The sequence below is a fragment of the Neopelma chrysocephalum genome, unplaced genomic scaffold, assembly GCF_003984885.1.
Source record: "Neopelma chrysocephalum unplaced genomic scaffold, ASM398488v2 Primary Assembly neopelma1_97, whole genome shotgun sequence".
Classification (NCBI taxonomy): Eukaryota; Metazoa; Chordata; class Aves; order Passeriformes; family Pipridae; genus Neopelma; species Neopelma chrysocephalum.
This window is the reverse complement of record NW_020897760.1, coordinates 4,890,119-4,915,742: the sequence shown is the minus strand read 5'-3', so window position 1 is coordinate 4,915,742 and position 25,624 is coordinate 4,890,119. Positions and strand designations below refer to the sequence as shown.

At 46.7% G+C, this 25,624-nt stretch overlaps 1 protein-coding gene and 1 long non-coding RNA gene across 2 annotated transcripts in view; both read right to left on the bottom strand.

Annotated features, from left to right (window-relative positions):
• Positions 1-6,895, bottom strand: part of LRRC8D (leucine rich repeat containing 8 VRAC subunit D) — a 64,348-nt gene extending 57,453 nt beyond the window's left edge. The window contains exon 1 of the mRNA XM_027694215.1: positions 6,860-6,895. The gene's annotated coding sequence lies outside the window, so the exon portion shown is untranslated. The remainder of the gene's footprint in view (positions 1-6,859) is intronic.
• A 6,717-nt stretch (positions 6,896-13,612) lies between these two features.
• On the bottom strand, positions 13,613-14,212 carry LOC113972864. The gene is made up of 2 exons (XR_003536042.1): positions 14,115-14,212; positions 13,613-13,686 (listed from the first exon to the last, which is right to left on the bottom strand). It is a non-coding gene; the product is annotated as an uncharacterized LOC113972864 (long non-coding RNA).
• Between the last annotated feature and the right edge of the window lie 11,412 nt (positions 14,213-25,624).

The window sequence follows — 25,624 nt, the reverse complement described above, 5'->3', positions numbered from 1 at the left end:
CGGCCAATGGCTCCCGCGGCGCCGCGCATGTGAGGGCCGGGCCGGGCCGGGCCGGGCCAGCCCCGCCCGCCCCTCGCCCCCCGCGCAGCCGCCGCGCTCAGGTGGCCGCGGGCCCTGCGCCCCCAGGGACGGGGCGAGCGTGGGGAGAATCCCCGTGCGGGGACGCTGGGATGCGTCCTTGGGGCGCAACGGGAGCCAAAACGCCTGGTGGCAAAGCCAGGCGTTTGTTTTCGTTGTGCAGGTAAATGAAACCTAGTGCGTGAGGTGAATAAAACAGCGACAAGTTCAAATTGCGTGGTTTAATTACTAAAATATTACCTGGGGGGGAGAAAAAAGTTAATTTTCTTGTGTCTGCCTTGAGCCCTTGAGGGAACCAGAAAGTCGAAGGCGGTGTTAGCCTGGGCGGGGGGCGGCACCGCTGGGATTGCAGGGACGGATTCCTCCCCAGCGGCTCCAGAGGCTGAACACAGCGGGCTGAGGAAGAAGCCGAACTGACCCTGATCCTCACCCCGAAATCCATTAGAAACTTTTTTCCTCCTTTAACTGAAAAAAACACCGATATCCTGAAGTACTTGTGGAACACTGACCCGACAAGTGACCAGACCTGCATGTCTTTTTAACTAGAATTGGATGTAATCTATTATGTTTGAAACTACATTGGTCTTGACCAAGAATGGAATTTAAAAAAAAACCAACTAAAACTCGTCTTTTCCAAATGTTATTTCATCACCATGATTTCTAGGAACTGGAGGAGATGGGAACTGATCTTTTGGTGCTTGTTCAGAATAGTTTTATGGCCCTTTAAAGATTGAGAATCTCCCCTTTATATTTTTAGATGCATTTTTAATCAGACCTTCTGGTCTAAATGACTGTTAGACGTATCTAAGGTTACAAATAAAAGCACTTCTTAGCAGCAATTCACTTCTGAGACCAGAGAAAATCAGGCCAGCTTGTCCTGCTCTCAGCTGTTCAGCACTATTTTCATACCAGAGTTTTCATCTGGTGGAGAATTTTAGCAGAGCTCAAATTTAGTCTAATGAGCTGTCAATTATTTTCAGCTTTGATTTTTAATATCTTCATTTGGCCTTTTGGTTATTTTCTTCCCTGAGATCATCATCACTTACATTATTTTTGGCCAGCATTTTAGACCTCACTGTTTCTTCAATAAGGTGAATTTATTATCTATTTATTTACTTCTGCTCTGACCCAGTGGCCAAGCCACATAGGGTGTGTAATACTGGGGCTCCACAGTGAGGGAGGGTTTATAGAGATAAAAGCAGTCCAATCTGGTAAACATCAAGGCAAGTGAAAACAGATAATAACAAGAGCTGCTGGCTGGGAAATCCTGACTCAAAGGCAGCTGGCAGAGAAATTCAAGCGGAAGAAAAAGGATTTTTTCAGATGCCAGAGCTGGTCAGAGCTGGCTGAATCTACATTCACTTAGCAATCAAGACACTTTGCCAAGCTGAGGCACACCAGCAAAACAAACAAATAGCTCTGGGGAGTTGAGAGAGAAGACACCTGGAACTGGGCAGATCCAGATCCAATTAAGATTCCTTTTCTGACTGGGCAAACACAAGTGTGAAGAACTTACCTCCTACAGAACATATGCTGGGTTACTTGTTTGTTTTGGTTTCTTTTTTACTTGTTTTGATATGTATTTAAAGATAATGCAAAGGAGTTTTAATTTAAAACTCTTTACATTCCTCCCTTTCAAACTTCTCTAGCAAAGACCTCTCCCACTGTCTCGGGTTTGGTCTCCTCCGGGCTCAAGCCTGAGTGCTTTTGGGCAGCTATTTCTCGATTGCTGTTTCTGGCTCTGATCACCTCGGACATGCTGAGGTGAGATGGAAGAGAGAGGAGGGGACTTAAAAACCTGAAAGAGCTCCATTTGGGACAAATATACATCCCAGCTGTTCTGTTACCCTGGTATAGTCTATAGGGTTATTTCAGCAGAAGTACAAATCAGCCAGCTCCAAGTTACTTCATGTGATAAAAGAGATGCCAGAAAAACAGAGGCAGTGGGGGGAAAATGGCTTCTTTCTGCTTGCATGGTTTTGACGTTGGCCCTTTACAATTAAAATAAACTAATATTGTTATTTTGATCTATGGCTCAGAGGACTGAATTAGTGATTACATTAAGAAGCAATAGCAATGCAGCCATATGCCTCACAGGATAAATTAATCCTGTTTGTTTTTACAACTGCATTTTAGTTTCAATTTTTCAAATTCCATAACCTTGACTAGCCAAATATGTCATATTTTTCAACCTTATTATTATCCCCATTCTCATAAAATTAAAAAATTTCAGAAAAATCAGCCCTCCAACAGAGTTACGGCTTTGGCCAGGCTGAAAGCTGATAATTTATTCTGACATGATTTCCAGTTCTTTCCTTTTTCACTCAAACAGCTGTCCTTTGCATCTCAGATATGCCTGCTTGACGTTGTCCAGTGGGTGTCCAAGTTCAATCCAAGGGAGCCAGGTGTAAAAGGGACACCAGCAGAAGGTGAACATAAGGAAGAGATAGTGCCAAAAATAGAGAGTGCCAGCAGCTTCTCGGAAAACAGTGCGGAAATTCCATACTAGGAAGTATTTCAGTCCTGGCTTCAAGTGGGCTGCTAAATTTTTCTCCCAAGCAAATTTAAGATGAAGGGGAATCTTAATATTGTAGATGGGACAAGATGACCTTTAAAGGTTCCTTCCAACCCAAACTATTCTATGATTCTGTGATTAAGAAGTAAATGAAGTAGTTACTTGGGAAGAAGTGTGGATGGCTACATAGAAGAGAGAGACAGTCAGGGAACCGGCTGTCCCCTCTCCAGAAACAGGGCAATTTGGCTTCATGCAATGGGCAAAGCTTGAAGGGGAAGACTCCAGTTTAAATGAGGAGGAGGATGCATGAGTCATTTCACTTGGCTACTGGCCACCTGTTCTCAAGAAAAGGGTTTCTAAGTGCTGAACAGTTCGACCTGTGGTGTTTATCCAGGACACGGGCAGGGAGATGGGGTTGGGGCTGCAGTCAGACTTGTCAGCCCTGATCTGCCACTTCCCATCCACTCACCCACCTACCCACTGGTGCCCCCTCTGCACTATGCACCCTGCCACAGCAGCACTGAGGCTGACTTTCCAGGCAAAATTAGGCAATGTGTTGGCAGCTGTTTCATTGCCCTGCAGTCAGATGATGCTGGCAAGGGCCTTCTTTGCGTTTGCCCACAGCTGGCTGTGGAGAGCCTGTTGCATGGAGAGTCAACCGTGGGGTGAGGGGTTCAGGGCCTCTGCTCTTCCAGAGAGGAGAAGAAAGCCTGTCACCTGAGGGCTGTGATGCTGCACGGCAAGGCTGCTGCAGCTCAGTCTGCCCCATCACCAGGATACAATGTCAAAGCTTTCAAAAGTCCAACTAAGTTATGTCAGACAATCCTCCTTTAACTACCATTTTACTAATAAAGATACTGAAGCAAAAAAGCATGTTTTTCCACTATAAAAAGCATTGCAAAACTTTGTCCCTACCATGCTGTGTTATCACTTTTTCTGAAGACACTTCACCGTTATACTTATTTTCAAACACCTGGCACAGCAGCCTTTGTGTTACAAGCACAGTGATCTTTGGAGGCCTTGCGAGCCAGCCTGTTCTGCTCCAGAGCTGGGACTCTCCCAGCTTCTGAACTTCCTGGCTGGAAAAAAGTCACTCCTTACCTTGTCTTTGTGCTGAAAAGAGGTCTCTATATCTTAATCATCATCAGAATGGCTGTTTTAGATAAACAGCAGTTTCTTCCCCCTTCTAATTATGTCCAGAGCTCCACAATGTGCTCACGAGTTCTATTTAATTTGTGATAATACAAATGCAGTCACCAATGTGCAATATGGCTGTCTGAACACGGAACAGAGATTTGGGGGATGAGGCCTTATTCTTAGCAAGTACCTTTGTATTTTGAAACAAGAGCAGCAGCTGTGATGGTGTTCATTGTAAGCAGCACGTGTCATCACGCTGCAGCTCACCAAAGGAACAACACATGCTAGCTGCTTCTGATTACACAGAAGACCTAGTTTTCACGAGTTCTCACATTTCATCCAGTGGATATATCAACAGATGGCAAATCTGTTTCATTCTGTACTTATCAATAAATGACTATAAATTCACAAAACACACAGCATCATATGAGATGGAAGGGAGGCATGGCAGGAAGGCAGGAAACTGTGCTGCAGGCAAACCTGCCCTTCACCCCTGCAGCTTGCCTGAGCAGGACTTTAATTTGGCAGAAGCAGGAATAAGATTGTGCATTGCTTGATCAACCCAAGTAGAGCCTGTGTCAGTCAAATGTAGTGCCTGCTAACACAGCATCTTCATACTCAGATCCCAGCTCAGTAGTGCACCAGGTAAGAACCACCTGGTGTTGAGCACCTTCAGATCTTTAGAGCCAGTGGGCTGGGAGGGGGGAGTTAGTTTGTGTTAGTCCACTTAATCTACTTAGCTCTTCCTATTTTCCTAATTTTGCACTTTACTACTTCTATTATCCTCTACCTCTTCTGCTCATCACGGTTTCCACAAACACTAAATGCTAAGCATGAAGACTGAATAGGAAATAAAAATTAAAAACCTGTCATTATCAGAATTAGCAGGGTAAGACCAAAAGAAGCTTTCAGCTGTCAGTTTGTCCAGCCCTGCTCACCAGAACAATTTCCCTGCCTCCCCCTGGGACATATCAGTCTGTTATTTCTTTCTTCAAATCATGCCTGAAAGCTATTCTTCCCCCTTCAGATCTCAAGTGGTTTTCTCAGTGAAATGGCTGTGGCTCCATGTGCAAATGGCTTGACACAAACCCTAAGTGCCCTACGTGGATCTAGGACAATGGTGGTCTTTAAAGAAATGGCAAAACAGTTATCTTCAGAGTGCTGAGCTATACCTGTGCTAGCACTTAACCTTTACTTCCCAATCACACAGGTACAATAGTTAGAGCTTGCTGATTTTGTTACTCCTTTAGAAGTTTTTTTAAAATAGCCTAGCCACAAGGGCGTAATTAGGTGCACAGCTGGACAAAGATTTCTGAGCAGCAGGAGGAAAAAGAATGAAGTATGTGGGACCAAAATGCTCAGAGCCTGCAAATGACTGATCTCCTGTCATTCAAATGGCAGAAGATTAAGGACTCATCCAGCTAGATCATAGAAAAACTCCACCAAAAGTTGAGGAAGACCAGGCAAAAACAGCAGAAAAAAAGGGATAAGGGAATCATATATCTTTAATTTCTTACATGCTGCATCTTCTCTCTGCCTTCCTGTTTTGCCATGGAGCAAAGAAATCACCATTCACTCTGTAGAAGAATAGCACAGAACTCTTATTTTAAAATGGAGCTCCTTAATCAGAGACCCAGAGGGACTTTGAGCTCTTTTCTCACCTAAAGAACTGCAAAAGGGCTGCTTTTTTTTGTGCCTGGGAGCCTACAGAACCCAGGCTTGCCAGCACAGCACTAAAAGAAGTTGATTTTGCTTGAAATTATATTAATCTTTTCACATTAGCTGCAGCACATTCTGCTAGTTATGTGTACAAATTATAGATCAAACAAAATCAATCGCTCCATTCTAGAGATTCTACCCAAGGGAAAACATAACAACAACATGATATAACTTCACCTCTGAAATCCTCTTCTCAATACTTTTTCAAATACAATGACAGTAAACCAAAGTATTCCAGCCGCTAAAGCTTCTACAATTAAATATCCACTGTCAATCTAGCATCACACTATCCACTCTAACATTACACACCTTAAAGATTCCAAGTATTCCTGTGATTCCTATCCACAGCCACTGTGGCAGTCAGCATGCTTATTTAAAACCTGCCTCATCTCCTGTTCCAAAGACTTATATAAGGGAATAGTATTGGACACGTGCAGTGACAGGGAAGAAGGTTACTGTGATGTCCAAATCATTCTGTTTCTCTGTGTTTACCTTGAATACAAATTAATTGGGGAAAGCACTGGTAATATTTTTATGTATTACAGAACACTGCCAAAATTGTATAGCCACTACAAAACATATATCTCCCCCAGCCTCAAATACCTTCAAGTTTTTTTATCACCATTTCGAAATAGGTAGAGGGAGAAGGAAGGTCTGATCACGCCTTAACCCGAAATAACATTTTGCTTTGTCAGGTTAATTATACGTTCTGACATCAAAAACTGAAATTAGCAGGCGATTTTCCCCTGGGTTGCCCAGAGACTGTAGAATGAATCATGCCCATTCTTGCGCTGCACCCAGGACCACGGGAAACAAGGGATGAGAAGACCAGAATATTTATTTTCTTGCTCAGATTTTGTGGCTAGAGAATCATATCCACACTCTGGCTTTGTAGGGGCTGTGATGTGGCTGGTTGGTATTGCTGTCATCCCCAGTGTGACAGAAATGGCCATCAACTTCCAACGGGTGCATTTACACTGCCACAAAGGCATATTCAATGCTTTGCTTTGATGCTGGTGTGAATTCATGGCACTAGAGTTTCTCAAAATGTCACTGAAACTTTCTGAAATTAATTTGACATGAGAACTGTGTTCAACACGGGGCATTCTCCTCGGAAAAAAAATGCAGCCAGACCTTTTTAGCATTTAGATACACTGAAAACACTATCCAAGTAACTAAGATACGCTCCTCCTCCTAACAGCTATTTAGCACCAGATACTCTGAGGTTAGCCTAAGTCTTAAATCTTACAAGAGAAAGAGCACCCAGACACTTCTTTTTCGTGTCTCCTTCTTGTCTTCTTATACCTACAGATTTTCTGGCATTTCGTTTCCATGGTGGCTTCTTTTCAACTACTCCCTCTCTCAGGCCCCGTTCCCCCTCATCCCTTTACGCTGTTAAAAGCTCCTTACCTAGTGCAGCAAAGCCGCCTGCAGTTACCTCTGCCCAAGCCCTGCCCGCCTGCCTCCTTCCCGGGGCTGCTCCTGCCGGGCTTAGCCTGCTCCTCTTCCTTTCCCCGAGCTCCCTCTGCTGTCGGATGCAGCTGCACTGCCAAGCGCGGCTGGCAGCCCGCGGGAAACCCGGGCGCTGCTGCGGGGGGCGGGTGGATCTCCTGCGCAGACAGGAGGCTCCGCGGGGTGGGAGCAGCCCGGACAGCATGGCCTGTCAGGGTCAGCCTCCTCCTGCCAGCTGTCTCCTCGTAAAGGGAAAAGGAGCAGCATCCTTGCTGGACACACTGCAGGGATGTTCTCTCTGTCAGTGCGTTAGGAGACGACTTCTTTGAACAGAAGAACTGGCCTTTGTGCTCTGTCTCCAGCTGTTGAGCGTAGGACATGAGCATAATGCTGCAGAGTAGCTGCAGACCCAAAGCAATTAAATACAGGAGATACTATAGGAGAGGAAGGGAAAATCTGCCAAAAATTAATGAGTGAAGAAACACAATGATAAGGCCTCAGCCTGTGAAAAACACTTGCTTTTTCTGCCTGGTGTAAGGAGACTGGCCTTGTGCTACGACAGCCCTACACACTGCAGGTGCCTGGAGGTTATGTGCCAGTTGCCCCAGGCCACGGTGAGCCAGGGCATCGGGGAATTAAGCCCCCAGCCCCATGGCACATGGCCACAAGGGATGGGAGGGGGATGCCCGCTCCTCCACCGCCCCCTGCAGAGGCCACACGCTGCAGAGCTGCCCCCTAATACCACGCACGCACCCTGCTGCTGGCAATATGCTCAGCAGCTCTCGCTCTGCTGGGCTTTGAGATGCCTAGGATTGAGGAAACAGAGCACAAGACATCCATTTCTCAGCAGTGAGGGGGCCTGGCCTCAAAACATGACAGTAAGTTGTGCTGGTTTCTACAGGGGCTGAGGGCTGAGCTCTGCTGCGTTGGTACCCAGGGATGGTGCATGGCTCCACTCCCACCCTGAGGAGCATGACATGGAAATGAACCGAGCGGTCCCCTGCTAACGCTGCCACTTTGCTACACTTGTTGCATTAAACCTCGTGTGTTGCCATAGGAACGGCAGCCCCAGCATCTGCTCCTGCTGCTCCCTGCCAGCTGCCTCTGCCCCCCCACTGGGCTCAGCCCCTCTCTGCTCCTCTGCCAGCCTGATCATACCACCCTCTCGTTCACAAACGCCCTGCCTCATCCCCTTTCTTTGGGTGACAATTCAGTTACTGCTGTAGCAGCTAATTCTTGCATTACTTATAATTTGCCTATTCATTTGTCTCTCCCCTTCCCTCCCACCTTGGAATAATTCCATCTCTCCATCCTTTCCACCTTCACACTAACTCTGCTTTCTGACTCCCACCCACTTTTCTCTTGCACTCCTCAGCCACATAAAGCTTTGTTGCACTGCTGTACCTTTTCCCTCCTCTTTATCTTCCTACTAGTGACATCCTCTGTGCTCTTCTCTAGCGCCTCTTGCTCCATCTTCTCTCCCAGTTCTCCTGTGTCTGAGCCAGTCTTGCCCCCCTCCTGCACCCTCCCTGGCTCTTACACAGTCAACAGCATTTCCCATTCTCTGCTCTTGATTATCCAAATACCCCAGAAACTGTGTCTCCTCCTACCTCCTAATAGTTTGTTCCTTTAGCCATACTCAATCCTTTACCTCTCCAAAATCTCACTTTCATTCAGCCCCCTTCATCAAGCCCTCCAAGGTAAGCACATTACAACCAATTCTTGTCCCCAAATCTCACCTTTACCCACCTTTCTTCTTCCTTGTCCTCTGAATGGGAGATTCCAGCCTGCACCACAGGTAACTCCACCCTCAGCCTAACAACCCTGGTCTGTACCTTTATCCCAGTGCTTGCACTGGTAAGTTTCACAGCCTCTCACTTCTCCATCCCCATCCTCCTGGCTGTCTTGCTACTACTTCTGATGCCATTTACTGCAAATTCCCTTTGAAGTCGTATTCCTTCCTGTCTCACGGAATTGCTTTTCCTCTCTGCCGCCACCTTTCTTTCCACACATACCCATGGAGCAGGATGCTGGTGTCCTCCCTCTATCCCCATCCCAGGCACGCTCTTCATCCTTCTTTGCTACATCTGTGGCCGGCCCTCTCCGCATGGGAGTCTTCAGCACCTCTGTCCACTCCTTCCTCCCATGTGAAGGACACAAATGTCTCCTGGGGGGCCTTCTGGAGACCATGTCCTCTGCCAAAAGGCTTCACATCTACAGCTGTGCTGGTCCCCACTCCTGATGGGTTTCTCCACCTTGCATCTCAGCCAACTCCTACCCTCTCCTATATAAACTGCTAACACTATCTTCACTGACCCCCTTGCTTTTCCTTGCAAGTCCCTTGCATTTCCACACTGTTTTCCTATTGGGAACATCACTCTTTCTTGCTCTGTTTCTTCTGCCTCCACTTCTCCAGCCCTATCTCACCACCGCAAAATCACCTGTGGTCACAAAATTGTAACATTTAAAACTGTTACTGCAGGACAAGCAGGAGGTGTGCACATGAGAGAGCCCATAAGGATGCTATAAAGGCAAGGAATTTTCCACTTGTATTATATTTTTATACATACTGCAGACCATCTGTGGAAAGCTGTCAAATGACTAGTTGGAAACATATTATAAAATCATGTTATTTTACTTCAAACATTAATGTAACAGACTCAGATCTGAGAACTCAGCAAAATGTTAACAGTTTTCTTGTGCTTCCCGATTTTGCTCATCTTTTAACAAGAAGGTCTCATAGCTTAATGGAGTCTTCCCCTACCCTCTGTGACTCTTGAGCCCACATTTGGCTGCTAGGTTGGCACGTGTTATACATTTCTATAGTCTCAGGTCCACACGTGCTTGTTAATGCAGCCTGGAGTAATTTCCATGTGTGTTCTCAAGTTAGGAAAAGTGAGGTGACACTTCGTTATTTTGTAGTGACACCTCTGGACTCAGAGATCAGTACATTACCAAGTCTTTTTTAAGCTTGTTCGCAGTGTTCTTTCATGTGCTTTTTGCACACTGTGCTATCCTGTTATCCATACATTTGGACTCCAGATTTCCAGCTCTGTAACCTCCTGTCCATTTGAACAGCATCCTGAATACATTTGAAGCTAGCTTTGTGACCATCTCTTTCCTGATTCCTAGTATTTGAGAAAGCTTCTCATATCTATCTAGTTTCTAAACAGCATTTTGTGGCAATACTGGCCTAGAGGAGACTGGCAGCTCTATATTAGTGGTTTTCCCTATACTAAATTTCTCTCCTTTAGTTCCAAACCTCAGGAAAAAAACCTTGTCTCTGTGCTGTTACCCTCAACTCCCCACCCCCACACACTTTCTCCCACTCCCCCTATACAGAACAGCTTGTCTTGCCTGTGTTTACTGCAGAATGTCTTCTTCTGAATATGTGTTGTTGAACCTGTCCTTAAACTCTTCTTGCCCACCCTTTCTAGTGTGTTTGTGCCTTTGTCCTTGTGCTATCAACAAGTTCTTTTGTCTTTACACTTCAAAAACAGCCATACCTATCTTTTTTGTATGAGTTCCACTGCAAAACAAGTTCAAGTGAGTGCAACAGAGGGTGAGAGACAGGTACCCTCCCTTTCAAATTACACAACCCTATGCTTGGAGCTGTTGTGGCATGAGCTCTGCTGGTACACATATACATTGTCCTCCTGAGCTGCAGTAGCTTCCATTGCAAACCCCTTTGCTTGGATGACTAACCAGTAAAGCTGAATATATATAAAATAACAATGAAATGTTACTAAATCTATAATAAATCCACTGAAAACAGCCTGACTGACCACTGACCATGCCACTTTTTGTAGGTTTCCTGCACTGACAGTGGTCCATCACAATACTTCCCAGAGGCACAACCTCCACATACACCAAGTTTCTACACATTAGTTGTTGTGGGAGTAGCCAGCCTCAGCAGGCAACATTTTCCATCCAGAGCTTGTTTGCATAACCAGAAATTAACCTCCTCGGATTTAAGACAGTCCCACAGCCTCATGTCCAACCCCAGGGAATCCACTTGGGGTGGATTTTTCTCTTCTTTTATAACTAGCTTTCATTTCACACATAGACAGGAACTCTTTTGATAACAAGAAGCAGCTGCACAGAATACTTGCAGCTTGTGTCTGGACTAGGATGTTTCTGGTGCAAGAGGGAAGACCCAAAATGCACCTAAGGAAAAACTCCCTGAAGGATTAGACGGTTGGTGTCTTGGGTTTAAATTGTACTCCACATCAGGACTACTCAAATGGGAACAGCTGTCTGTTTCTGGAAGTCTGGATGACACAATGGGATTGGGAATAGAAAACAGGGAATGAGCAGGGGAGGTGCTGTGACTAGTACCCTGGCCTAGCTGAGCCCCAAAGCCTTTCAGCTGTAGAGGTACCACTGTGCTGAAAAAGGCTGATTTCAGCCAGAGTTGGACCATATGTCAGGGAGTAGATAGGCATTGAGAAGCACAAGTCCTATTCCTGACATTTTCCCATTAAATTTTCCATCATAAGTCCAATATTCTTATGTGCACTGGCCAGCTCTTTGCGGTAACATCAGACATCAGGCAAACGTTTCCTTCTATTGTCTTTGTGTCTCCCAAAGGACCTTTGGTTTGAGTGTCTTTGCCAACAAATAAGCAGCAAAAGCAGTTGACAGACCAAGATCAGTGATGATGGTAGAAACAAGCTGACCATGTCAGTGGTTGCTGTTTATTCTTCTCTGAACAAAAGTACAACCAGTTTTCCCAGCACTGCATGAACAAGAAGGAAGAGCTGATCTCTGCTTTAAGCATGTAATGAACTGGGATAAAGTCTCAACTTGAGAAATTGAGGATGGGAAAGCTGAAGATCCCTTAAATTCAGACCCGTTGTGCTCTTTTTGTGTTACTTATTCCTCTGTAAATTTCCTAAATCTACGTGAGTAGAAAGTGTCTGAGAAATATTGCCTGGTTTGCTGGGTTTGGGGAGGGGAAAGGACAAGATGAGCTTCACACTGCTGGTGTCCAGGCTGTGGTAGACACAAGCAAAACAGGGTGCTCTCCTCCCCTTTCACTTGCCTGCATACAGGAGGTAGGCTGTGCCCTCACCTCCTCCTTTTTGGTCCTAGAAAGAACAGGAGGAGCAGAAGCAGAGCAGAGCCAAATCCCCAAATCATTAAGCTCACATCAGTGCAAGACCCTTATATTTTCCTTTCCTAGAGCTGGATCATTTGGAAAAGAGCTACAAGTCACTGTATACATGGACAAGCTTGTTCTGTTCTCAGGAGCAAATCCATGGGTGTACTGTAGTTTGCAGTTTGTCTCAAAGCTAATACAAAATCTGCTGTTGAAGTGCAGTGCACGTTACAGTGGTGTGGTACATGGGCCCCTGGGATGCCAACCTGCCAGATCTCACCTGGTTTGGACACCACAGCTGGGTCTTTGCTCAGGGTGGTACAAAAATTTTTGGAACATGGTATCAGTAGTGTATGGAAAGGGTAGAATGGATCAGACATACACATTTGCTGGATCTCCACTTCGCTCTTTCAAGACTTTTTCACCGGTTCATTCACTTGAGTTTTGTGGATGTTTTCTTCCTGTTCCAATTCAAGTGTGTACGGGCTTGAAAAATGCTGACGCAGGTCTTTGAAAGCACGGAATACAACCGATGGACAGGATTGAACTCTCCCACCTGTACAGGCAGGTTTGTGTGTTGACACCTGCAGACCAAAGCTTATGAATTCGTTTTCTGTCTTCAGGAATTTTAAGGTAGGATGCAGCATTTTACTGGATCGCTTATAAATCAGTGCCTGGCACAGCTTCACAAAAGACAGCGATCAGCAGCCCAAAGGGCTTGCAGATGTGACACAGGACCATGAGACACGTCTCTTCTGCTGGAATAACAACTGGAGGTGAAGCAGGGTATTGTTAACAGCAAGACTTTCATGATCTCTGTGGAAGTGGAGCAGACCTTCAGTTGCTCTGAAAACATCCCGTGACGCTGTTGTTTATGAACTACTCTTGCAGAAGCTCTACCTTTAAGAAACACAATGATACTTTTATTACTAACCTGGAAAGCCCCATGGCTTGAAGGAATAGCTTGTATTATGTCAAGAAAGCAGAGAGACTTTTACTTCACTCAGGGGGTAGCTGTATGCAAAAGAACCACAGAAAACTGCGTGGGTACACGATCCAGATAGATCACAGAAGGAGAGCACTGAAGGGAAATATAGGCCTCCTTTTCTTCCCATCATTGTGTTTGGAATATGTTTCCAATTGCACCAGTCACAAAGCAATCAAAGAAACTTGTCTACAGTGGTAAACTGAAGATGTCCTATCAGACCACATTACAGGGTGCTACACAGTATTGAATCCTTAGTCATAACAGAAAACCAACATCCACATGACTGCAGCCCACAATACAGCTGATTTCCATATGCCTTAACAGAAAAGAGAGAACAGATCTTCAAAGCAAATGAAATATGTCTTTGGAAGATGCTCACTAACATGTTCCTCCCCCCCCTTATATCCTTACCCAGCATCCTACCTTCCCTTGCAGGAAATGGGGAAGGAAGGAGGCCACCCCCTGCAGCACACATGAGGCAGGGAGCTCATCCAGTCAGGGAACCTTGGTCCTTCCCAGACTCCCTAGCAAGCTCCAGGCCCTGCACCCCATCCTTCATCATCCATCACCTGCGCTAGTAGCTGTTCCCAGGGTGTGAGGATAAACAAGTACTTTACTCATATGATTTTGAGGGTGCCATGTTTAGCATTCCCAGTCTTGTTCTGCTCGCTTGACTGACTGCTGGTTTTAACAGCTCTGCAAAGGAAGACAAAAGCAAAATTATTAAACAGTGCAGTCACGGCCTCATGGTAACAAAAACAGCTGGGGCTGGCCACCACCACAGGGAGCAGCCTGGCCTAAGTGGGCTCAGGACCTGCCATGGGAGCCGTGGTTATAAATAACTTATCCGGAACAACAAAGGGAACTAGTAACAGACTTTCTGTCATACTCTGAAATCCGTCAGAGATGACTGCAGCCTTTCACTGGTATCTTCCAATACTTTTTATAAAATGACTGCTACTTAGCCCTAAGAAAATATTCTTTTTTTCACAACGTCACTCTTGCATCACGAGTGAAGTAAAAACTGCAAAGGAGAAATATTTCCTTTCTGTTACTGCAAAGATACTTTGAAGATGATTAGGCTTGGGAAGTGAACTCTCCTCAGGCTACAGCTGTTCTCTGACCTGGGTCAGGGCTCCATGCACACCACCCCAGTGAGTGCTGCACAGCCACCTGCTGTGCCTGCAGGAAGGTGTTTCTGCAGGCATTCATCCTTTCGCTTAACGGGCCAGGTCCTCAGGCAGGCAGAATCCCGCTGGAACAAAGGTATCAGGTTCGCAATCCAACCGAAATCTCACCAGCGGGTCGAGTGCAACAGACGGTCCCCGTCGCTGGCAAACGGCGTTTAAACCACGGACTGCCCGGGCGCGGCGGCGCTGCCCGGCCCTGGCAGCAGGTGCCACGGCGGGACACCGCCGGGACACCGCCGGGACACCGCCGGGACACCGCCCGGCCCCGGCGGAGCACACTGCAGGGACACGACCCGAGCGGGCGCTGGGAGGCCACGGCCACCAGGTCGCGCGTGGGGATGGACCCTTGGGAAGGGCCCCGGGAGCGGCCGGTCGGCAGGAGGCACCCGGGCGCCGTGCGAGGGGAGTGGCGGGGAAAGGGCAGCTCTGGCGCTCCGCAGAGCCCGCCCTGCCCCGGGCTGGCTCGGTGCGGGGGGAACGCGGAGCCCCCGGAGGGGCCGTGCCGTGCAGTGCCGACGGGCCGGCTCACGGCAGAGAGCTCGGGCTTCACCATGGGGTTGGTCCCTGCCATCGCCAGAGGTCAGAGTGCAGCCTCCTTTCTTCACGGGCAGGCACGGCTTTACACCTTTAAAGATCACCCTGGCACTGCACTCCAGGACCATCACTGCTACTCACAAGGACTCATGACGATGCTCTGGAAAAAGATAACGTTGTCCTGTTTCCACTACCAGTAAGAGAGGCAGCCACAGGAGAAAGTATGCTGTGTTTTTAAAGCTGGGTGTGGTTTACACCCGCACCATGAACGAACTTCAGAGTGATGTCAGGTTTTTAACTTCTGTTTCCCTTCTGAATGACGTTTGTGGTCAGGAAAGCATTACACACCTGAATATTTAAGGAGACTAACAGGGAGAGAAGGTAAAAGAAAAGGCACGGGGGAAAAATAACCAAAAACCAAAACCAAATAAACCCCAAAGCTGAATACAGCTAATTAATTAATCGTAAAATTAGGGATGAAGGAAATTGCAAGGACTTCTTAGCTCACAGAAGTCCTTCTGTCAAGGGAGATTCTCCATTAGACCTACCCTATTTAGATCCTTGGCCTCACTTACCTGATGGGGCTGGATAACCAGCAGAAACAAAGAGGTGACACTATGCTGTGCCCTTACCTGCCAAGGCTAATGAATATTGCTTGTGCTGGGCATCTGAACCCACAAACACATGAGATTCTTTCTCCTGTGAGCTGCCAGACACAGTGTAGAGCCTTGGGAGACTGGTCCTTGCAGAAACAGCAGCTGGAGAGTAGAGGGGCATTCAAGGATATACTGGAGACCTGCAGCTTGAGAGGTGGGAGTGGAGAACATGATATGCTAGTTCAGAGATCCATCAAAGGAAAGGAAAAAAGCATGAGCAAGTCATTCTCTCCTACTGAGCTACAGCTCCTAGATCCTCTGTTTTCTCTCTTTAGGATCTCTCCATACTTCCACAGTGACAGATAAAAACTAAGTGCTACTCCATGCTATCAAAGGCAGCTTTGCTGTGACTGAGCAGAGCAGCATTACTCCCTCTGGTGCTGTGTGAGGGATCCGAGAGACAGCACTCACCCATTTAGCAAAAGCATTTAATGGTGAAGTGCTACCTATCAGTAATTTTTCACTAAGGTGTTTTATTACCAGCACCATCTGCTGCTGGCCAGGTCTCTGCAAGTTGCATTACTCTGCCTGTGCTGGTCACCCACCTCAGCTATGTCTGTCTGTCTGTTGATGACAGCTGATGGATCCCTCAGCACTTCTGGATTCCTTGGGGTCACACAATGCTCCAGCTTCCATATCTCCAAGTGTTTTCTGAAAGGGAACAGCACAAGCAGCCTCCTCTGAACACACATAAGTAAGAGCCCCGTTCACTCCTCCCCAGCACTATTGTTTGCTGCTCTGGCACCCAGCCTGGGGAAATGAACACTCACCCCACCCCAAATTCCCATCAGCTTGTCAGCTGTGCATAGGCAGGTGTGAAAGAGACCATGCCGAGCAAGGATGGAGCAGGAATGTGTCCATCACACATGGGTGCTGAGCCAGCTACAGTTTGCAAGCATAGTATGCTCTGGGCACAGGACTGGGTGACAGGAATTACCTCCCTGCCAGAAGTGTGGGTGGTAGAAAGAAGGAAGCTTGCAGGTTAACCCCCAGAGGGGCTGGTGGCAGCATGGCTGCATGGAAGGACTTTGCTCTGAGCTGCACATCCTGCTAGCAGGAGAGGCAAGAGATCTGGCCTCAGGGCACTGCTTTAAACCAGCTGACTCTAATGTATATTGAATCCAGATAATATTATCCAGGTTTAACTTGCTCTTTATATCCATAAAGGCAAGCTAGACACATGGAAATCTCTCTAGTCACTCTAGTCAATGCAGGTGCATCCACATGAGGGTTTGAATCAATAAACTGTAGAGTTCTGTCTATGTGCTGCAGCGTGTGCCTTCCAGTCATTGAGACACCTTGTCTTAAGGCCTTTCTGGGCATCATGAACACTCTACTGAGGAGGAAGGTTTTTCCTTTGTAGAGTTCTATTCATATTTCCACACATTGCTGCTAGAAATCCATATATCTCCCTGTATTAATGGCTTCATTTCAAACTACTTCCTTTTTAGCAGCAAAGAAAATCAATAAAAGATACCCATATGATATGATTATATGTAATAATGATGTATAATTACTGAATGACCCAGTTTCCAGTTGCTAAGGCTGCACAGCCTTAGTAATGGAAGAGGAGTGTCCATAGAGTAAAGTTGATCTTAAGGTGCCCTCCAACCCAAATTATTCTATGATTTCCAGGGCAGTGTAACTGTCTCCACCTGCCTTGGCCACATGTTGAAGTTTGCCTCCTAGGTCTGCTCCTGTATATTATCCAACTGAGGAACTTCCTGCTGGTTCAACTAAATTCCTTTCCAGTGCTTTGGAAAGCCTCTACTGTTGTACGGCTTGAGCTCCAAGTTGTTTTCTCAGACAGTGCCACCCTTTTTCTCCATCCAGAAAGCTTTTCTGCTGGATTGAAGTACCTCCAGTTTCTCCTCAGGCTCTAATTTGAGTTTCTACTCAGGTTTTTTTGTTGTTTTGGTTTGGGTTTTTTCCTGGCTACTCAATTAGACTCCAAGCCTTCCTGCAATTCAATGATCTGGGAATCCAGGTCACTATTTCCGTCAGAACTGCTTCCTCCTCCAGATTCACTGAGCTGCCCACAGCTCTTCTTCCTTCCTGGGCAGACCTCTATGTTCTTCATGCTGTGCCTGCAGATGCAGTACCTTCCTCCTGTGCTGTGCACCCTGTCTCCACCTCCTGTCACAGTTTCCCTCCCTGAGTTACAGACAACAGTCATGAGCTGAGGTTCAATCATATAATTCTTGCTAGAAAGTTTTCTTTGCTGCCTGCAGTTCATGAGATTGTATTTTCCATGGCTCTCCAGGTCACTGGGACCCTGGGCTGTCTGGGAGGTGGGAGCCATGTGGGCTCTTTGGGACAACAGAGTGGAACCCAGCAAGCAGGACACATCCCATCACCTCAGCCAGGGAGCAGGGCAGGCCAGGAGGCACCAGGGGCAGCCCCAGCCCCCATTGTCAGTCACCTTCTTGGGAATGGGACTGGGCCAGGATGTCAGCCCACAGCTGGGCCATAAGTGGAGGCTTTGTAGACCAGTGAGACCATTCCCCATCCTGCATCCTCCACCATGGGAGGAAGGCTTCTGCAACGTCAGCACCCTTCCTGGATCCCTAAAGTAACAGCAGCTGTTGCTGCTGCAGGTGGGGCTACATCCAGGCTTGTCCCCTGCTGGTCCTGGCTCGCTGGCTCCAGCAAGGACTGACTGCCCAGGATGGGCAGAGCCCTGCCCGTTGCCAGCCTAGCTCTACTCTGCCAGTGTCATGACACCTCAGGCCCCCTTGCTCTCCTGCCTGTGGTTACCCAGTTGCTTGCAAAGCCCACATTTTTCACTCCATAGACCTCCCCAGCTCCACAGCTGTGACAGCCCATCCTGGCACATCCTTCCTCCAGCTACAGGAAGCATCCCAGGCACATGGCATGGAAGAAGCACTGGAAGGGCTGCCTACTCCCAAACACATAGCTTTTCGGTGCTTTGTCGGTCCCTAACATGCTGTTCTTCAGGGTCATGCCCTCCACCACAGGACAGCTTCAAGTATTCCCAGCAGTTCTCCTTTTGGTGGTGCCCACAGCAAAGCCTTGCAAGCCACTGCCTCTGTCAGCATGACAGCAGTGTCCCATTGCAGCATCTACACTGCACCGGGGCAGCTGCTGGCTGCTACAGAAGAACCCTCTCCACATTTCCAAGGGAAGGAAGAACCTTACCTCTGGCACTTCATCTATTAACTGCTACGTGATAAAAGCCAGTTCCTAGAGAAGTCTGCTCCACATGCCTACCCATGCTGAGATTCCCATTAATAATTACTCAGTCTGTCAGTCAGGTTTGTGGGTTGTTATTCTTTTTTACCTACAGAATGTTTCTGTGTATTTCTTACTTCTCTCTGGTTTTAATGTGATAGCACACACAGGCTGCACTGTGAACAAGTGAAATTGCATGTTCAAACTTCTATAGAAACCACTGACAGGTTCTGTATTTTATGACTTGAAGGTATTTATAATTCAGCAGGAAGCTTTCAAAGTGCATACATATATACATACATTCTCCTTTTTCTTTGATTTAATATTTTGCCTGCTTTTCAGAGAAAGTAGCTGCTTATCACACACCTGAACCATTATAATTTTTAAAGAACTGGAAACCAGAAATTATTTGCATTTGTTTTCATTTTTTCTACTTATTTGTTCTTCAAGTTACATTCCAAGGAGTCTGTTATAAATTCTGATTTCTATTCTTTAAAGACTTCTGGACAGCTCTTCTGCTCCTGCTGCATTATCTGTATCCCCTTATTGATGCCTGGAATCCAAGTCTCTCTCTTTCTGGATAATGCCAAATCACTGTAAAATAGTTCTGACCTCCATTCTTTAATCACATTCAAGACATATGACCGATTTTTATAGATGTAGATAACTGCACAGTGCTGGCACTGCTAGCAACCCCTTCGCTGTGCCATGAGCAAATCCAGTACCAGGGGTGAATGGAAGGGTGAGGATGGCAATATAGGTCTAAAAACCTCTGCAGCTTCCTGTATTCCAGTTCCCAGTGTGAGACAGAGAAGCTGTTAGATTCTGGGATTGCTCTGGACACTTGGGTCAATTAAAGAGCCTGTGGCTGAGCTCCAGCTGCCTCTGTGTTTGCCATTGCCCCAAGGCACTTGTCACGAACCTGCAGGGAGAGGAGGGAATGGCAGGGCTGTCCTGGACCATGCTGACACCACAGGAATGCCCTGTGGGCTCTGTGGTTGGTGGATCTACACCCCAGCTCTGGAGGTCAGCTGGTTTCCAGGGACTGTAATCCTCATGCCACAATAGCTTCCATGTCAGGACTCCTGATCCAGTATTTCAGTCAGGAAGAGTTGCTCAGCCCTCACTGCCTCTCCTCCTGACACAGAGGACTGGAGCTCATCATGCTGAGCCTCACCAGCTGAGCTGGGCAAGCACCCCAGGAAGAGGGACTAGAAAGAAAACGAGATTTCATTTTGTGGCCAAGGACACCTGCTTATCTCCACAGCGCCTGCAGAACACTGGTCTGTCTTTTTTTTTTTTCCTAAGAAACAAAACCAAACACAACACACCAAGAAAAACGTTGCTGTTGCTATTATAATCAGCAAGATAAAAAGAACAATTCACAGTGACCTTACATCTCAGGGCTACTGTAAGAATTGCTGATTTAGGGCTACTTTTCAGCCAAGTTATTTAAGGAGTCTCTTTACCTCATGCTGCCAGCACTTTGTACAGTGGCTCTGGGCAGTGGAACTACATCCCGATAGCCTGTGGGTACCCAGTTCCTCCATTTTGGCCAAACACAGACCTCAGTGGAAGAAGGCAGCCTTTCTCCTGGCTGCAGCGCTCTCCCCATTGATGGCAGACCTGCAGCACAGAACCTGTAACCTTAAACAGGCTTTCTGTGTGTTGGCTGTTGTCACCTGGGCTGTGCCTGGCATCCTTTTGTGGCATGTCCTCAGTCCATCCCCTGGCTTGAGGGCAGTCTAGGAGGCCCAACTGATACCACCAGCTACCAGCAAGAGGCAGGAGGTCTGTGTAAGCACAGCTCTCTTAGGAAACTGCCCTAAACATTAAGGTAACAAAAATCTAGTCTTATAAGAAAAAGATAGGGCTCCCAAGTGGTAGGGAATATTTATGTCTCTTGTCTCAAAAATAAAACAAAAGGGAAATTAGAAAGAAAGAAAGAGAAAGAAAGAGAGAGAGAAAGAGAGAAAGGAAGAAAGGAAGATAGAGAGAGAGAGAGACAGATAGATAGGTAGATAGATAGATAGATAGATAGAGGGAACCCTCAGCTGCGACACAACATGTGCAATGACCCCAACACCCTAGTGCTCCAGGGCTGGGGTGGACTCTTGCTAACTGGGTGGCATCACAGGTCTTCCCAGGGGAAGCAGCTATGGTTTTAATCCTGACATCAACCACTCAAATCTGTAATTAGGCAGAGTGCTTTTTTGGAGCTGTCTCTATATCTGTAGTAAGGCTGCTCAAAGTGTGTAATTACTCAGACCCAACCATCCCACAGGTGCCAAGCAAGGGACAGCCATGGCAACCTCCTTACAGCCATATTCCTTCTCCACAGCACAGGCAGGTGGGGAATGCAGGCACCCAGGATGCAGCCTCAGGTGCTCCCAGGGGTTGGGGACGTTGCTGGCACCATTCCCTGGGTCCTGGTGGCAGCTTCCATTCCACCGTGGGCGAGTCCGATGTGCTTTGCCATAGCATTTACTGAGTACTGTGCCTGCTGTGTTGTCCTGGTGGTGCTTAGTCTGCAAGATGCCTTACTGTGCTGAGTCCAACTACAGCCTTGAGAGGAGCAAGAAAAATGCCACTTGACAGATATTTTTCTCACGACTTCTTTCCAGTTTCTTGGATCCTCTCTCTGTTTTCAGACTCACATGTGCTGAAGTAATTTGCAGCCATGTCTAGGTTTTGCATTGCCATTAAGTCCATTAGTTTATGGATTTTTTTCTTCTCCCATGGAGTTCCTGCAGTTGCTGATGTCTTGCCAGTTAATTTCTCATGTATTTCCTTTCAAATCTGAATTGAATTAGTGAGCATACGTAATGAGGCACAGTAGGTAGAAAAAAGACAGATAAAAGCTGACACAGACCAGATGCCTCTTTCAGCCACTGCCACACTGATAGAGTGTGGGTAAATGTCAGGTGAATGAGAGAAACCAGGATATAGACAACGATTTGATAATCAGCTACTTACATAGGGGTTTTGAAAATTCCCTGCCCTCAGGGCATCAGTGTTTCTCTGAACTTATTGTGCAGTTCAAAGAAGACATTGAGAAGGGGCTCATTTGCATTAGAAAAATGTTGGATACTGTGGGAACCAATGGTTGAAAGCAGATCAGCAGAAAAGACAATCCTAAGGGAGCACAGCACATGAACAACAGAAAAAATAACCCAAACTCCTCACACACAAGGTCTCCCTTCATCTCCTCAGTAGGATACCCTGCCCATCTTTGAGATTGCTCATTCTCAGTTACATGCACCTTCATTAGTTAGTGGCTACCAGCACTGCAGCACACACCACAGAGCATTCAGTGCCCAGGAGACATTAACTCTCCCCATCAGCATCACCACAAGCTTGTAACTATATCCTCCATCTTCTGCTCTAGCTTCCTACAGAAAGTCAAACAAAGGTCAGAGCCCTTGTATTGAAGGTAGCCAGTGGTAGGGGCTCTGGAGCTGCAGGGATTAATGCAAGGCTATGGGAAGGAACCTGTGAGTGGGAGGTGGAATCCACAGATGGAGGAAGAGAGTGCCTAGCAGCAGGAATATAGGACACATCCCTCCAAAGTAGGATGGAGACCCAGAGGTTATCCTGAGATGACAGCTACATCCTCCACAAAAACTTTCATCAGGCCCAAAAGGTCCTGTTTGCATGGACTGCATATGCCATTCAGGGCAGAGAGCTAGGTACCCAGCTTCAGGGAAACCATTTGAGCACAGCACAGATCCTTGGTGAATGCCCTACACCTGCCTTTGGCTTTCTGATTTAATCTGCACCAACACAGCTGGTCCTACAGCCTGCTCAAGTAAGCAACACCATGGCCCTTAGCACCTTTAGTGCAAAGTCCCTCATTCTTTATGTCTTATTGTAAAATATACAGGAAGGAAAATGTGTGCACAAATCATATGCATGGTAGAAACATAGATCTTTAAATCCTTCTCATTCTCTTTCTTGCTTCTAAGGCTCAAGGTCCTGCATACATTTAAAATATATGCAAACAAATAACTGTATGTATTTTTCTCCCAGGTGCCGTTTTCCCTGAGCTGTGTACTGCAGCAAGTGCTCGGGTGGGCACACTCCCTTGGTGTTGCCTTTGTGCTGCCCAGAGGGGAACTCAGGGCTGCCAAAGTCAAGCAGGTGGTGACAGCCATCCCACTGCCCACCTGGTGGCTGTAAACCAAACCCCTGTCCTGCACTGCCAGGCCACCAGCCTGCCTGGACCCCTCCAATACACTCAACCGCATTTTCAAATTATTATAGAAGGACTTAGAGAATAAATGTCAAGAGGAATGTGCTGCCCACACCTTCTCTGCATCCTCCTCTTCCCAGCCTTGTTCAAAGGTTTGTAGGCTTCTGTGAATGTAGATGTTCATCAAAAATGTTACCTTCACCAAGCAGAGTTTCAGCTTGTTTCAGGGCTTCCTCATAGAAAGTCCCAGAGTGAATGGCTCCACTGGGACTGGCTCTGCTGACTGCAGTGGAAGAGGATTAAAGACCTCTGCCTTTCTTTATTTCTTTGAATCTTCATTAAAGTTATGTGAAATTATATTGGAAGAACTGAGGGTATGGCTTTTAATGACAAGAAGTAAGTAATGAAATATTTCTTCACAGAGTTTTAGCTTGTGTGTTTATTTTTCAAGTTTCCAAATTTTCAGTCTCCCTGGATGGTCTCCCAGGGTAAGCAGAGCCTACAGTCAAATGCTTGTTGAAGAAGTGAAAATACAAAATTTTTAACATAAGTGGTTTTATCACTTCTGTTTGCCAGATATTTTATTAAGTGTTAGGAAAATAAGCAAATTAAACCTCCCACTGGTTTTATTATAAATAGATCAGGCACTTGAAGCCCTGCAGTTGTTTGCAATTTGTTTCACAGAAAATAATCTGGCTTTCAATTCTGATGTTCTTCTGCAAAATAACAGAGGAGGAAGGTACAACCCTTTAGTCCTGATTTGTAGCTTGTTTTTTAGATCCACCTTCTTCCTTCTACATAACTCTCTTGTGGCAAGTGAGAGACATTTCTCCCTCTCTGTGCATAAAGGAGGAGAATTGCGTGATACGTCTCCAGCAGCTTCTGGAGGAGAAGCCGTCCCTCTGGCCAACCTCTCCTCTAGCAGCCACCTGTGTCCATGGTGCCTCTAGGCATCATTTCATCACTGTGCTATTTCTGGCCTCACCTGAGGTGAGATTCCTACAAACACTATGTGTCCCGCAGGCTTTGCAGGAGGCTTCTCTTTCCAGCTCAGTGGCGGAGGAAAGATGATGCTTTCAATCCCCTTTGACTGCAGGCTCTCTCATAGTCCCCCAGGGAGGTAAACAGTAGAGACTGTTTATTAACAGAGGATCCAAATGTGAAAGGGCTGCAGAAGGCAAATCGAAGTGAGGCATTCACCAAATGAGCCATGATAGTCCTGCCTAAAAAACTGGTTTTGCAGAAAATAGAAGTCAAAAGCAGGAATAAGAACTACGTAGACAAGCACTTAGAAACAGTCAGAGAAATACAGTATTTCCTTATTTTACCTGTTGCTCAGTTTTATGTTATCAGCCCATGAATACTGCATTCCCATTAAGGTGATGTGATATCAAGCTGCTTTTGTGGCATAGTTTTTTGGGTTCTCTGATTTGGTGACAATTTGAGCTACTGCTTTTGTACCCTGCTCGTAAGAGAATTATCTGGCTAGCTGAGGTACTTCCTTTGCTTTTTAACAAGAGCAAAAACTTCCCTTTCCCCACTCCCTGGGGGAAGTACATTTACTGGAGGTAGCAAGGTTACCATGCCCTGGGAGGGTCCCAGCAGGCTCCCACTCTGCACCCCTCTAGCCTTGCTTGTGAATGTGCCCAAGCCCAGAGGTGGGTGGCAGAAGACACTGGGAAATGAAGGAGTCAGAAATAAAGTTAGGCAGAGGAAGTTCAAAAATAGACGACCTTTTCCTGTAAGTCTGGGTTATTTATTTAATTTGTTGTTGTTGTTGGTTTTGGAACTTTTTTTTTCCCTCAGTGATAGGGAAACAAGGAGAGGGAGAAGCTTTGGGAAAGAGGCAAAGGAACAAAAGAATCTTTCAAAGCAAATGGAGGAGAAAAAGAGAAAGATTAAAGAGGAATGATATCAAGGATAAGTGCTGCCTTGGACCCATTCAATGTCCTATTCTGCTTTCCCTGACCCCACCAGCTGCTGCTCTCCTACCCCATGGGACCCAGCCACAACTCCACAGTTCCATGAAGCAATGAAGAGCTGGACACAGACAGGATTTCAACAGCAGAAGAGGAGGGGAGGGGAAGCAAGTCCAAAATCAAGCAAACCAAACTGGTGTATTGCTGGCAAAGGGTGCGTCTACACTGCCAAGGGCTCCTGCAGTGCTGTGTCACCTACTGGCTTTACTTACTGCACTGATCAGGAACTTCACTCAGCTGCAAACCCCCTGGAGAGACTTGGCATGTCAGAATAATTACTATCTGGTGTATATGCAACTGTCAGCTGGGCCAAATCTGCATCTGTGTCACCTGGAAAGTGGACAACCCCCGTACAAACACTGCTGGCTGCATACACCCCTGCATTACTCACACAGAGCCGTCAGAAAGATTTTCAGGGAAGTTTGCTGAGATGCAAAGCACTAACAGGATATTTTATTAGTGGATTTCACTTGAGGATCTCACAGTATTTTACATCACCTCTTGTCAGCTTGACAAACTCGTTTAAATGCTCTACCCACGCAAAAGATGAGATGGAGATGGCAGCGAATCACAGGGTGGATGTTTGCAGGGCAGCAAGTGAGAGGCTGGGTACCAGCTCTGACTTCCATGCATAGCTTGAGCCCTGGCAGGAGCTGTCCTGGGAGGCTTGAGTGTCCCACACTTGGGACCAGACAGCCCCTCTCCTGGGGCAATGGCTGGCATCATGCTCAGTGTGTGCTTAGTGAGTTAATTAGCAAGGGAAAGAGAGAAGCTCCTCCAACCCTGCCCCCAGCAGAATCTCTAGTGAATTCTACTTTTTCTCCCCAGAAAGGGTCATAATCCAGAGAGGAACCATTACCCGTCCCCTGCCACACAAGCCAGTCCTGTGTG